The sequence below is a fragment of the Nicotiana tomentosiformis genome, chromosome 3, assembly GCF_000390325.3.
Source record: "Nicotiana tomentosiformis chromosome 3, ASM39032v3, whole genome shotgun sequence".
NCBI lineage: Eukaryota > Viridiplantae > Streptophyta > Magnoliopsida > Solanales > Solanaceae > Nicotiana > Nicotiana tomentosiformis.
The window spans coordinates 83,082,053-83,096,185 of record NC_090814.1 but is presented as its reverse complement, the minus strand read 5'-3'; the positions used below and the strand labels follow the sequence as shown (position 1 = coordinate 83,096,185).

The 14,133-nt window shown below is 36.8% G+C and overlaps 1 long non-coding RNA gene across 1 annotated transcript; it reads right to left on the bottom strand.

Annotated features, from left to right (window-relative positions):
- Positions 1-8,190: 8,190 nt before the first annotated feature.
- LOC108949172 (uncharacterized) lies at positions 8,191-9,782 on the bottom strand. Its single transcript, XR_001973962.3, has 2 exons — positions 9,302-9,782; positions 8,191-8,388 (listed from the first exon to the last, which is right to left on the bottom strand). It is a non-coding gene; the product is annotated as an uncharacterized lncRNA (long non-coding RNA).
- Positions 9,783-14,133: the final 4,351 nt, after the last annotated feature.

Genomic DNA, 14,133 nt, shown 5'->3' with positions numbered 1-14,133 from the left:
GGTCTGCGGGCCACATAGTGACCGCAGACACATGCAGATATTTGTCGGTTTTGGACTACAATTATGCGACCGATATGCGACCGCATATCGATTATGCGATCGCAGACTTTATTCCGGAGCTCCATTTTTAGGTTTTTAAAACCCGACCCTACTTCGTTAAATACATGTTTTGGGCCATTTTTGAGCGAAAATATGACATTTTAGAGTGAAAGAGAGTGCCCTAGAGTGAGAAGGTGTTCCTCAATAATTGTTCTTCAATTCTTGCTCAAATTTGGAAGATTAAGAAGGGAAACTCACTAGGTCTTCATCCTAGAGGTAAGATTCTACACCCTATCCCTCAATTTCAAATTATCTAGAAATAGGTAATTAGCAAGATAATTTTTGGGCATGGGAGTTGTCCATCTTACATGCATGTGTTAACAAAGGGTGTAGGAAGATTGTTAAGCTAAAAATAGTAAAGATTGGGTTGTGGGATGATGGAATCCTCCATAAAAGGACCTCGAAACCTTAATGCACACCTAGTGTTTGATAAAATGCTCAAATGAGCTAGAACCATGAGCATCTTCCTAATTTTGGTTCAATTTGTTATATTTCTACAATAGATTGAAGTTGCTAAGAATTTCGGAATATTTTAGAGTTTAAGGAAGCTCCATTAAGGTATGTTGGCTAAACTTTCTCTCTTAGAATCGAATTCCATAATGTTCCCGTGAGTTTCAAAATATGGGTTGCGTATTAAAATCGCTTTGAATCGTATTTCAACTGAAAGCTAGTATGACAAAATGTGTGAGAAAATCTCAATATTCTTAAGACTCTTAATTGCTCATATGTGTATTTAAAGTCTTAATTGGAAATGTCTTATTGTTGATAACCTATAAAGGTGGTTGGAAATGAAATAATTGAATTGGGGATATAGTATGTGGCTAACGTGCCAAGAATCTAAGTTATGACTGTGACTAGTAGTGAAAATGATTTGAGAGGATGCGATAAAGAATATGAAATGAGCCTCGACTCCAGTGTTTTAAAAGTGATTTGGAAAATAGAATTTGCCTAAGAGCTTTTGTACTCAATTCATGCCCATTAGTGGCTGCTTTAACTAATGCTTTACTTTATAAATATATCCAGTGTGATTCGAGTTCTATATACTCATGTGTTAAAATTGTACATTATATATTGTCATTTCTGGGGAAGAGTATTGCAAGAATAAATGGTGTATTGATTGTTTATGATTTTTCATGTGTGTTTCTGTTGTTGGTTGGTATGCCTCATTCTTTGGGAAGAAACCCTTTATGTTTGAAGTTCTCATTTCAAATGGATTTGAAGTATATGATTTTTGAAATATTCTATATGTTGATATTTGATGGTGATCTTTGAAATAGAAAGAGGTGAAAGTGTAGAATATGAAATACGGCCATCATGCCAGGAATAAAGAATCTTGTGAATGGCCAAATGAGCCAAGAAAATATTGTTGTTGTGAGTGACTGGAAATACTAATGAGAATTTATACAATGTGAAAAATGTTGAGGTGAGTACAACTGTATTTATGTTACCTCTGTGTGTAAATCAAATAAAAAATATTTTTGGGAGCATCATTAGCAAAACCGAGGAAGGGTGGGTCATAAGGCCTACACCTGAAACTACATGTGCCGGTATAGGGGTGGATTGGGATTATTCCCCTTATTTGGGATGAAATTGGAACCTCTGGGAAATTGTGATATTATTCCCCTTAATTGGGATGAAACTGGAACCTTTGTGGATTGGAAAAGTCAACCCACATGGCATATGTGGGAAGGCAGCCTAGCTGATCGGGTGGAGATCAGATGCCATATTGCGCATATAGTGGTACTACTCTTGGTAACAACTTTCTTTCGCATCACATGTCAAATCACATTGTTCATGGGAAAATGGCCTAGCCGATCGGGCATGATCGGACTCCATGCTAACAAAGACGGTGGTATATCGGTGCTAATGATTTCCCAACCAAACAAATTGTATATGAAGTTCGTATTTTGAAAATTGTTATGTTTTTAACTAGACATTTAGATATTGTAGATTGTGACTTGCAGTTTCTATGTGTTGCCTTTTCTTATATGGGCATTCTGTTTTGAAAGAGGATTTTTAGCTATATATACTAGTGCTATTCGACAGTACTAACGTCCCTTTTGCCGGGAGCGCTGCATCTTTAATGGATGCAGGTGGTTCTACAGCAGGCAATATTGATCAGTAATAGCAGTGTACTCTTTTCAGCTGATTTGGTAGCCCCACTTCATTTCGGGGTCATGTATATTTTGTTTCTCATGTACTGTGTTTTGAAGTATAGCCGGAGCCTTGTTGCTGGCATTTTCATATTACTTTTCTATTGTACTTAGAGGCTCCGTAGACAGGTTGTGGGTTGTGGTTGATGTTGGGAATTAAACTAGAAATGTTGGTATTTGGAAATCATGTTTTTCATCAATTTTATAAACTCGTAATATTTTGGAAATTATGATTGGAGCTGCTACTGGAATGAAAAGGAAGTTGTTAACAAAATCTTTTCAGTGTTTGATTAATGGAGTACATCTCCTCTTTATTCATGGATGCATTTGCGTAGAAGGAAATCTAATAGGCTTGCTCGGCCGGGTTCTTCCGGTTGAGCGCCGGTCATGCTCCCCGAGTTTGGGGCGTGACAGGGTCATTTATACATAATTCACCATCCGGTCAATTATTTCAACTTAAGCTTCCAAAACAAGAATTGTGCTTTCAATTACATCATGCATCATCCGAAAACCAAACTTGACTACCCTTGCAAGTCATAATATACATTTCAAAGCTGCTCGAGACCTTAAGCCACCGAACAGAACGTAAATTCTTAAAACGACAAGTCAGGTCGTTACATCTTCCCCCTCTTAAAATATACGTTCGTCCTTGAACGTGCCAAGAATTATTTTGAGTACATTAAATTTTTGAGTATATTATTACACACATACTCGCGGGTGATTCTACATCACCACAACTTAGCATGGGTCCGACAACACCATCTCAATTGAGATTATTTCTTTTATCCTCATTTATAAACTTTAAAGCCAACTTCTTACACTCCAATTAATTTCAAAAGGCCTTATTATCACATCAACACACAGTATTAGTTTCAACCAGCTATAGTAACTCGTGCCTATGCACAAATCAATGTATGCTCATAACCACATCTCTGGTCATAATAGCTGTTTATAATTAATTCCAGTATCCTCAATTAATCTCATATTCACTAAAATCTCATTTCAAAATTTTGCAACACTGAGAGCAAAACGTGAGGCATGAAGACCTCATAATTATTTATCTGAATCAACGAGTCGCATTTATCACCACCTGGGCACTCATCTTATAGGTTAAAATGCAATGTTCACAGCACGAATATGACTAAGTATGCACAGAAACATATAAAAGAATTATCAAATAAGCCTAACAGGCATGACTCCGCATTAATACTATAGTTCAAATTTAATTTCACAAAAGGAGAATTTAAAATACATGAATTTAACCATAAGGATCTCATCCTAATATAACTTTCACCGCGGCACGTAGCCTGAATTAAAAATTTCAAATCACATTAAACCGCGAGGATCCCATCCTCAACTCTAACTCACGAGTACTTTGCATATTGTGCCATAAAATTTTCTAATTTTTTTTAAAATAAATTCCGTGAAACAATTTCACAATACATAATGACCCCCCCCCCCCCCCTCCCCAAATACTGGTAAGGCATATAATTCCTAAAATTATAATCAATTATCCCGAAATTACATCAAAACCCACTATAGTGAGTAACAGAAAGTCACTTTTGGACTCATAGCCCTCAATAGTGTGCAAAATAATATAATAGACACGGGCTAACACCATCAAATCTCTCAACAGGGATAAACACGTGAGTGGAGTACAAATTCACAAACTCACCATATAAGGAGCATGAAAGGAGCTTTCACCTTGATAATCAGAGTCGAATCAAAATAAGAATAGTGCTACTCTATTATAAATTAAATCATACTTGTAAAGACACCATCTAGTGTATCGGCCTCAGCCAAATCATAACAATTATATCAACGGGTCGGGCCTCCCCCTCTTGGGCTCCCTCTACCCGCTTGTCCTCCACCCCTAACTGTCTGTGCACGTGGAGTATTAACTAGAATAAAGCATGTAGCCTGAGTATTCTGATGAAATCCGCCTCTCCCAAGTCTGGGACAATCTCTCATGATATACCTAGTATCAACACACTGATAACAACCCCTCTGCGGATTCGGCTGCTCATACTGAGTCTGTGCCGGATAACTGAAATAAACATTATAGGAACCTCGTGCCGGTGGTGCATTAAAAGAACTTACTGGAACACCCCGAGTATTATGAAATTGTTTCCACGACCCTGTTGATACTGAAATGTAGAATTATTAAGTACGCGAGAATACCACAAGTCCCAGCATCATCCCATACAAATCTCAGCTCTTAATTATATACAAGTTTCAGAGAACCTTTCAATACCACATAAATATATCTCAGGCCAAAACTGATATAACACATGGCCCCACAATCTGATCGTTGATAGTGGACTCCCCTCACTTGGCATGAATTCACAGGACACAGTTCGATGATCCACAATACTAACCTTCACTGCTCGTACGTCACCAATCATAAGACACATCAAGCCATTTATTGGGCGCATGTCATCCTAGTGACAGTCAAAATTGCTTCCTCGAGTTCCTTGACTACTAGTATGCACCTTTCACTAAATGGAAATCACATACGAACTACAGTCTCTAATACAACCAACTATCTTCAGATCTACATCCATCCCGTGACCCTACCATGATTGTGATGATTAGGTAATTAATTACACCTTCTTAAGATTATACTTATCAACCAGATGTCAGAACCTATTGCACCCCCATGTGCACAACTGAATGATCTCTCAATACTTCCGCATCCTCGATTTGGACGACACGTTGTAACAATGGTTGAGCAATCCTGACTCCCTTATAACCCCTCTGTAGTATCACAAACCGTTGGCACATAGTTGATACAGAGTATGCAATTTCATACACGAGTGGATGCAAAAGAACATAAGATATATGATTCAAGCTGAATAAATACCGCACGATAAGGAATGAAAGAAGTAAAATATTTTCCTACTAGTTCTGTAGCCTCTTGAAGATAAGTACACATGTCCCCGTACCGATCCGCAAGACTCTACTAAACTCATTCGTGACTCATAGAACCTATGAACCTAGAGCTCTGATACCAACTTGTCACGACCCAAAATCACGTCATAGGCGTCATGATGGAACTTAGTCTCTAAGACTAGGTAATGCGATTTTATAACAATTCAAGTCATTTTTTTTTATATATAAACCAACAACGAAAATAATTACAAATATAACAACCTCCCAAGACTGGTAATACTGAGTCACGAACTCTAACTGAATACATGAAATGATCTCAAGGATCGAATACTCAATACCGTTTGATTAATAATTAACAGTACAATAAAATGAAAAGACTTCAAGGAACTGCGATGACCAACCAGCTATACCTTGAATCCTTGCGATCATACTTTAACTCTTTCCGAGTCCGATAGCTCCAATACCTAGCTCTGCACAAAAATGTGCAAAAATATAGTATGAGTACACCACGGTCAGTACCTAGTAAGTATCAAGACTAACCTCAGTAGAGTAGTGACGAGGTATAGTCGAGACACTCACTAGTCTAATAACTTATGCAATATAGTATACAAAAATAATAGGAAACAAATAACAATGATGGTAACAATAAACAACCAGTGATATAAATAACAGGGCGACAAGAACACCATAAATATTGCGCAACAAATAATGAATACAAGTACAACCAATTAATCAAGTCCTTCCAATATAAATCTTTAGACTATATGTTTTTCAAATAGAAATCTTCATGATATAATACTTTCAAATAAATCTCTTTCAAATATAATTCCTTCAAATAAAATTCTTTCAAATAAATCTCTTTCGAATAAAAGTCACTCTGTGACACAACATTTCAAAATTATAAAATAAGGGTCTCAACCCACTTTCATATTTCCAAGGCACCTCATGCCAATTTCTCTATCAAAACCGCACGGACAACTCACGTGCAAAATATCATCATCATTTAAACACGACACCTCGTGCCCACATTTCATATCATAACTGCACGAACAATTCACGTGCCAATATCATCATTATTTACTCATGGCACTTTGTGCCCACATTTCATATCATAACTGCACGTACAGTTCACGTGCCAACATCATCATTATTTACTCACGACACCTCGTGCCCACTTTTCATATCACAATTGCACGGATAATTCACGTGCCAATATCATCAGTATTTACCCACGGCACCTCGTGCCCATATTTCATTTCATAATCCGCCTGGCAATAACCACAGGCTCCCAGTTTCAACATAGATCAGACTATTATCAATTTACCATCAACAAGACAAATTGAACAGGGTATAGAAATAAACACAAGAAAAATCATAACATCACATGAAAATTACCAACGCAATAACCCCACATCACCACATATCATCCCTGACAATAGGCACCCTTATCTCTCCTATAGCCACATTTATCACTCCTATAATAGCCTCCCTTATCCCTCCGCTCTGACAATATCAATAGCCACCCTTATCGCTCCTATAGCCAACCTTATCTCTCCTATAACCACCCTTATCGCTCCGCCCGGACAATATCCCAACACACATAATAACAGTGAAATGCCACCCTTATACCCACATAATATCAACAGTGAAATGACCCCTTATATCCTCAAACTAATAACTCAAATAACACAATAATTTACACGGAGTATTATCACGAAAACATAACAAAATCAGTTCATATCACAATTTTCCCAATGGCCACAACCAATTTTAAAGATATAACAAAATTAATTAATTTCACAACAAATAGCCCAAGACTCCACATAATGTGTATAACAACTCAAAATAACAATAGAGATGGAAAATACTCAGTATAGGGAAACACATTCATTAATCCAAATTCTTGATAATTATATAACGTCTCTGTTTAAACTTATTTCATTAATTATTTACAGATGAAAAATCCATAATATAATTGTAACGACCCGACCGGTCGTTTTGACCTCCAGCACATCGTTCGACGGTTTGAGGCCTTGTGTAGCTTCAAATTAGTATCTCATTAATTATTATGACTTGTGCACGTGGTCAGAATTGAATTTCGGGATGTTCGAGGTTGATTTGGAAAGATAATTCTAATTTCGGAAGCCTCAAGTTGGAAGAATTGACTAAGGTTTGAGTTTTGAGTAAACGACATCGGAATCAGGATTGGAAGGTTCCAACAGGTTCGTATGATGATTTTGGACTGGACCGTATGTCCAGATCGAGTTTTGGATGAACCGGGAGCATTTCAGCGCATATTGTGGAAGTTGGCATTTTGGAAGGATTTTGTAAATTTAGGTTGGAGTGCATTTCAATGCTATCGATATTCGTTTGGGATTTTTAGTCTGGGAATAGCTTCGTATGGTGATTCTGGCATTGGGAGCGTGTCCGGAAGTGGATTTGGAGGTCTGTAGATCATTTCGGGGTCATTTGGCGAAAATTAGAAATTTAAAGATTTTTGGAGAGTTTGACTGGGAGTTGACTTTTTGAAAAAGGAAGTAGGTTCCCTTTTGCTTTCCACAATATAATAGCATAGCTTAGTTCTTATCCTTTCTTTTAATAAAGATTGAAATTTGCTAAGAACAGTTGTCCAAATTAAACGTTCCACAATACGGTAAATTGTTGGTAGCCGGCATTTAAACTTTCGTTCATATTGAACGTTGAATATTAAAGTACTATAGTTGTAGTGGCCGAATGTGACTTGGGCATGTTCCACTGTCTATATATATTTAACTGGTGGATTAATTAGCATCTACAGCAGACATGAAAGTTCTATAGTTTGTAAGAACGTTAGCACATACAATAATTTCAGAACTGGATTCCTACTTTTACCTCAAAATTCTGTACGCTATGAATGATTCCGAGCTCAAGTTATTATGTAAAAATTGCTAAGACACATTAGCAAGTACATATAAAAGAAAACTTATTTAAAAATCATTTTATAAAGTAATGTCACAGAATAAATTCATGCTATTGGATCCAAATGAGAAATTCTGAGACAAATAAGAACAAATAAGTAAATAATTAGCACATAATAGTTCCATCCCAGCAAACCCATTAACTATTACAGCGTCATTACAAAGTCATTATAAAGATAGAACTACAATCAAACTGACTATAAAAGCTTCGGCACAAATGAGCTTCAAACAAATCCTCTCGGAACTTTTCCTTATCCCAGGCAACTTCTCAACTCGTCTAAATATTCCTGTCGATTTCAAGCATTCAAAATATACACCAAACATGCACGGATATGGAGTATTCTTTTTTTTAACCACGAAATAGACTTGCACACATTAAAACTAGTACTCCCTAAGGGCATGCTCTTTAATGGCGAATTCAGGTCATTTGCAACTTCAAACACATAAGAACATACCGAGACACAGAAAATGGGCAGATCTTCAACACGAGAATTGATTTTTTTTAAAACCAATCGTTAATAATTTAACTACTTCTGAACATATGCTCTCTATAATGTTAGATTCACTAACACTCTAGACAGAACATGGATATGGCATGGACTTTTAGCAGTTATCAAATTTATAAGGAAAAAAAATCCTTTTCCTGAAGACATGATCTCAAACAATTAACTAAAGTTCCTTAATTATTCAACCAAACAAAGGATAATAATAACATGAAAGATTAATGGTTTTATACGCATGATATCTAAAGATTAATACTCCTGGACATTTAAACGTCCTATTGACATGGCATCTATCCGGCAAAGCAGAGGATCAGTGAAGGCGGAAAATCGCTGTAGTAGTAGTGAAAACAGTGATCCCCAAAGTCGTCCTCTCCCCCCCCCCCCCCCCAGTGCATAGAATTTGTTAGTATTTATAGTTATGAATTACACATAAATTCTGCTACTAGAATGGAAAGAAATTGTGTAAAAATAAAGAATTTTTTTTTTCTTTTTAAGAAAGAGTCGTTGAGAAATTAAACAAATAAAAGCAATCTGCAAATTAGAAAAGGAAAGGAATGTAGATTTTGAATTCCGAGAAAAGAAAAAAATGAGATTATAGCAATTAGCGAGAAGTTGGGGCTAGGTATATATTCTGACTATCAATTCAGATTTGAACCAATATAAAGCTATTGAAAAGGTAACAAATCAAAGCTTTTACCTTATAATCTGTCCAAGTTCGTCCAAGAAGAATCACCACAACCCCCCATGATTTTGGCTATCCGAATGGAAAGCAATAAAGGAGTGTGTTTGAGTGACAACAATTTTAATTAAAAATAGTGACAATATCAACTAGGAAATGAGAAAAATTAGCAACATTACGAATTTAATTAAGGAAAGAAGTAAGAAGGAAAAGATGTAAGAATAATGAAGGGAAGAAGTAAAGAAAAAATATAAGAAAACATGTCAAAGAATTAGAGAAAGAGACAAAAATGGAGGCAATGGCTAATTTGCCATCGACGAGTTTGATGCAGTCTTCAGGGGAAGGGATTTGGGATTGGCTTTTGTTTTGGGGGTAGGTGGGTTGGCATATAGGATAAAAGGAAATGGATTTTGGCCTTAACGAATTTTTGGCCAATTTAAGAATAGGAATTAGAGCTAAACATTAGAAAGTCTTGGGTTAAAAAAAATATGAAAGTGTTTGGGCTGCTACTTTAACTAAAATGCCACAATAATAATAATAATAATAATAATAATAATAATAATAATAATAATAATAATAATAATAATAATAACAACAACAACAATAACAACAACAACAACAACAACAACAACAACAATAACTCCAATAATTGCACTAATAATAATAATAATAATATAGATAGTATTAAGCTAATAATAAAATGATAATAATAGGAAAAATCATTACCTAATGGTAATTTAAATACTTAAATAAAATATGTGAAGCGAAAAATAAATAGATAGATGCACCTTTATGAAAATATACTCAAACAAATTGCAGTACCTTATGCTCCCAATAATTATTAAATACGTTATAAAATTTACGACAAAAGGTGAAAAAAAAAACCTTATAATACTTGTAATATTATAAAAACTGTCATAGGTATCATTATGACTTTTAAAGTGAAATAGAAGCTCGGTAAGATAATTCGGGTATATAAGGACAAAATTGGGTGCCAACACCGCCAATGTAGAGTCAACCTGTATGTTAGTCAAACAAGAGGAAAGAATAATCGGTAAAATAGAACAAGGGCCAAGAAATTCATACCTAAGATGTGGAGGCTATGGCTTCAACTCTAAGGTAGGAGGCTCTTCAATTGAAGGCTTTGTAGGAGGAGTTTTCCTATTCTCATGATCCAAGGAATGTTTCCGGGGTACATAGTTGTACGACCCCATTCCTTGCAGAGAATTCATACATTCCATGAAGCCATCCATCTCGTAATCGTCGAAGTTGAGCAAGATGATCTCTAACATATTGCCCACATTAACCATAGCACTTGTATCATCAATAATCACATCGGTTACCAAGTCCACGAAAGAACACACTTCATTGCAATTTGGTTGCCCCATATATTTACACACGTGGAACACCACCTTTTCATCACCTACCCGAAAAGTGAGTTCTACGACTTCCACATCAACCAGAGCCTTCCCCGTAACAAGGAAAGGTCTACCAAGAATAATCGGCACCTCATAGTCCACTTTATAATCAAGAATAACAAAATCCACCGGGAGAATGAACTTATCAACACGAACCAGAACATCTTCAATCACCCCCAACGGTCTCTTCATTGTACGATCGGCCATTTGTACTCTCATAGATGTGGGTCTTAATTTCCCAATTCGCAAGGTCTTCAAAATCGAATAGGGCATCAAATTTATACTCTCCCCAAGAACACAAAGAGTTTTAGCAAACTCGGCACTTCCAATGGTACAAGGGATTGTGAAAGTGTCGGAATCATCCAACTTAGGAACCATCGAATGCACAAGCATTTACTTGGTGAGTGACTTTGATATTTTTAAAATTCATCGACCGCTTCTTTGTCACCAAGTCCTTCTTAAACTTTGTGTATCCGGGCATTTGATCCAAGGCTTCAACTAATGGCACATTTATCGATAGACTCTTCATCATATCAATGGACTTTTTAAATTGATTCTCGCCATTTTGCTTGGCGAGCCTTTGAGGATATGGAGGAGGTGGCTTAGGCAATGGTGCCTTAGCCTTTTGCACTACCGGTTCCGGTATGTTAATCACATGCTCCGTAGACGGGTTCACTTCCTCTTGAGTCTCTTCCACCGTGTCATTAATATAAATCTGCACTTCATCATTTGCTTGCATTACATTGGTCGGGATCTCCTCTTCTTCTACCACTTGCTCATCATCCACAAGTTGCCTTTGACTTGAGGTGGGTACATTCTCACCTCTTCCACTTCTTGTAGTAACGGCCATGGCATACCCCATATTGTTCCCACCCTTCGGGTTCACCACCGTATCACTTGGTAGTGCCCCCTTAGGATGAGAATTTAACGCTTGAGAGATTTGCCCCATTTATACTTCTAAGTTGCGAATCGATATGTTGTGTGAAGCAAGTTGGACATCAGAATCGGTATTTTTCTCCATCATTTTCTTGAACATGTTTTCATTACGGCCAATTTCATTATTGGAAGAACTAGGACCATGGGAAGGATAAGGATGTGGGTTGCTCGGTTGTTGATACATCGGAAGCCTTTGAAAACCCGACCCCCATTTTCTTGATTGTTATTACACCCGCCTTGATTGTTGCCTCCCTCATTGCCTTGGTTATTGTTGTTATGCCAATTCTCTTGATTATTGTTTCCACTCCAATTGCCTTGATTATTTTGAGGTATCTATTGTTGTTGTCTAGGGCCTTGGTAGTTGTTTTTTTGCCCTTGAAAGTGATTTACATATTGGACCTCCTCTTCTTGGTCATTGTAAGATTCATCTTGATCAAATCCACTATCATCTTGCACAAAATTATCTACTCTTTATTGTACTTGTGGACTTCTTGTTCTTCGCTTGTTCACCATCATACCTACTCCCTCTATTGCATTGACTTGCCTCGGGTTTTGCACTTGTTGAAGTTGAGCCTTTGCCTATTGGTTCATGGTGGTGGTCAATTAGACTATGACTTGCCCATGGTCATGTAATTCTTTGTGAAGGTGAATCACATTGGGATTACCCTGTGGAACATTAGCCCGGGATTTTCATGCCGATGAAGTATCCGCCATCTCATCCAAAATATCACACGTCTTCGCATAAGGCATAGTCATGAAGTTCCCACCGACAAGTTGATTCACTACACATTAGTTTGTTGTATTAATCCCCCGATATAAAGTTTGTTGAATCATGTTTTATGTCATCTTATTGTTAAGGCATTCTTTCACCATTGTTATATACCTTTCCCATATCTCGTATAGTAGTTCATTGGGCTCTTGATTGAATGCTAGAATTTTATACCGAAGAATAGCCATGTGCCCGGGCGAGAAGTACTTAGAAATAAATTTCTCTGCTAATTCATCCCAAGTATGAATGGAATGATTTGTCAAACGTTCCAACTAATCTAAAGCTTTCCCCCATAGAGAGAAGGGGAAAAGCCTTAGCCTCAAAGCATCCTCAGAGACATTTATTTGTTTACTTCCCCAACACGTATCTACGAACTCCTTAAAGTATTTATATTATATGCATTTTGACCCGGTGCACCGGTGAAGAACCCTCGTTGCTCGAGCAAAGTGAGCATCACTTTGGTTATTTTGAAGTTTCCCTCCCTAATACGGGGAGGGACTATAGAACTTGCATACCCTCCATTCGGCAACATCTGGTGTGGAGCCACTCATGGTGGAGATGGGGGTGGAGCGGGTAAATTGTCTTGAGGCGCTCGGCCTCGTCTATTGGCTTGAGGTTCAATAGGGACCTCATCCATTTGATCATCCTAAACATCCACATCCCCCAAATATAAGTTTTTGACCTCATTGTTTGCCATGATTGCACCTACAATTTCTCAACACGTTAGTAATAAGGAAGGAAAAGAAGATATTCTAAAAAACACACCTAAATATATAGCTAACACCGTTTTAGCTCCCCGACAATGGCGCCTAAATTTGATCTCGTCCAATTTCACACCTGAATTCAAGGTTATGAAAATGACCGATGCAATAATAGTACCCAACAAGAGTCGGGGTCGAATTCCATATGGAGCTATAGATGAGAGTTAGTAGTATATATCGTAGCGTGTGAATTTGAATATCTAAATTTACTCTTCCGTAAAATTTGGTTGTGTTAAAGTCTAATTTAAACTACGATTGAAAATTGAGAAATAAAACTAGGAGATGGTTTTTGTTATTTTTCAAATGTTGTAAAAAGCCCAGGGCTATGACCTTTACCTAGGTATTTGCCTAATGGGATATAAGCCTTAATGCTTATTTTATTGATCGGGGTATATTATAGCTATCAACACTCAATTACCCACTCAATATCTCTCGGTCAGAGAGTGATTTTTCCCAATTTGACTTTCTCAAGTCCAAATGGGTATTGAATAGAACGGTTGATAAAAGCTCAAGTCGAATTATTACTATCTCTAGGTTGAACCCTTTAATTGAGATCATATATCTCTCGATTGACCCAATTTCTTGTTAGCCAAGTTTTCCTAGACTAAGTCTCTCTTTCTCAAGTAGAGACCAAGTCAAATAAGCATGAACTAATGTTTGTAACCATTAATTCCAAAAATAAAAGCAAGAATAAGGCTAAATAATAAACACCCAACCATAAACATGCATTAAATCAAATACCCATTAAGTTTACACACTAGGGTTGAGGTCACAACCCTAGTAAAAATCTAGCTACTCGTGCTTCAAATGGAAGAAATAGAAGAAGAAATAATAATTAAACTCATATTGCAAGATCAAAATGATAAAATCTAAGTTAAAATAGCTCAAAATATGAAAAACTACAAAAAAGAGTAAAAGAAAATGACTACTGTAGCAGTTGATGTCAAAAGTTGACCTAAAAATGTG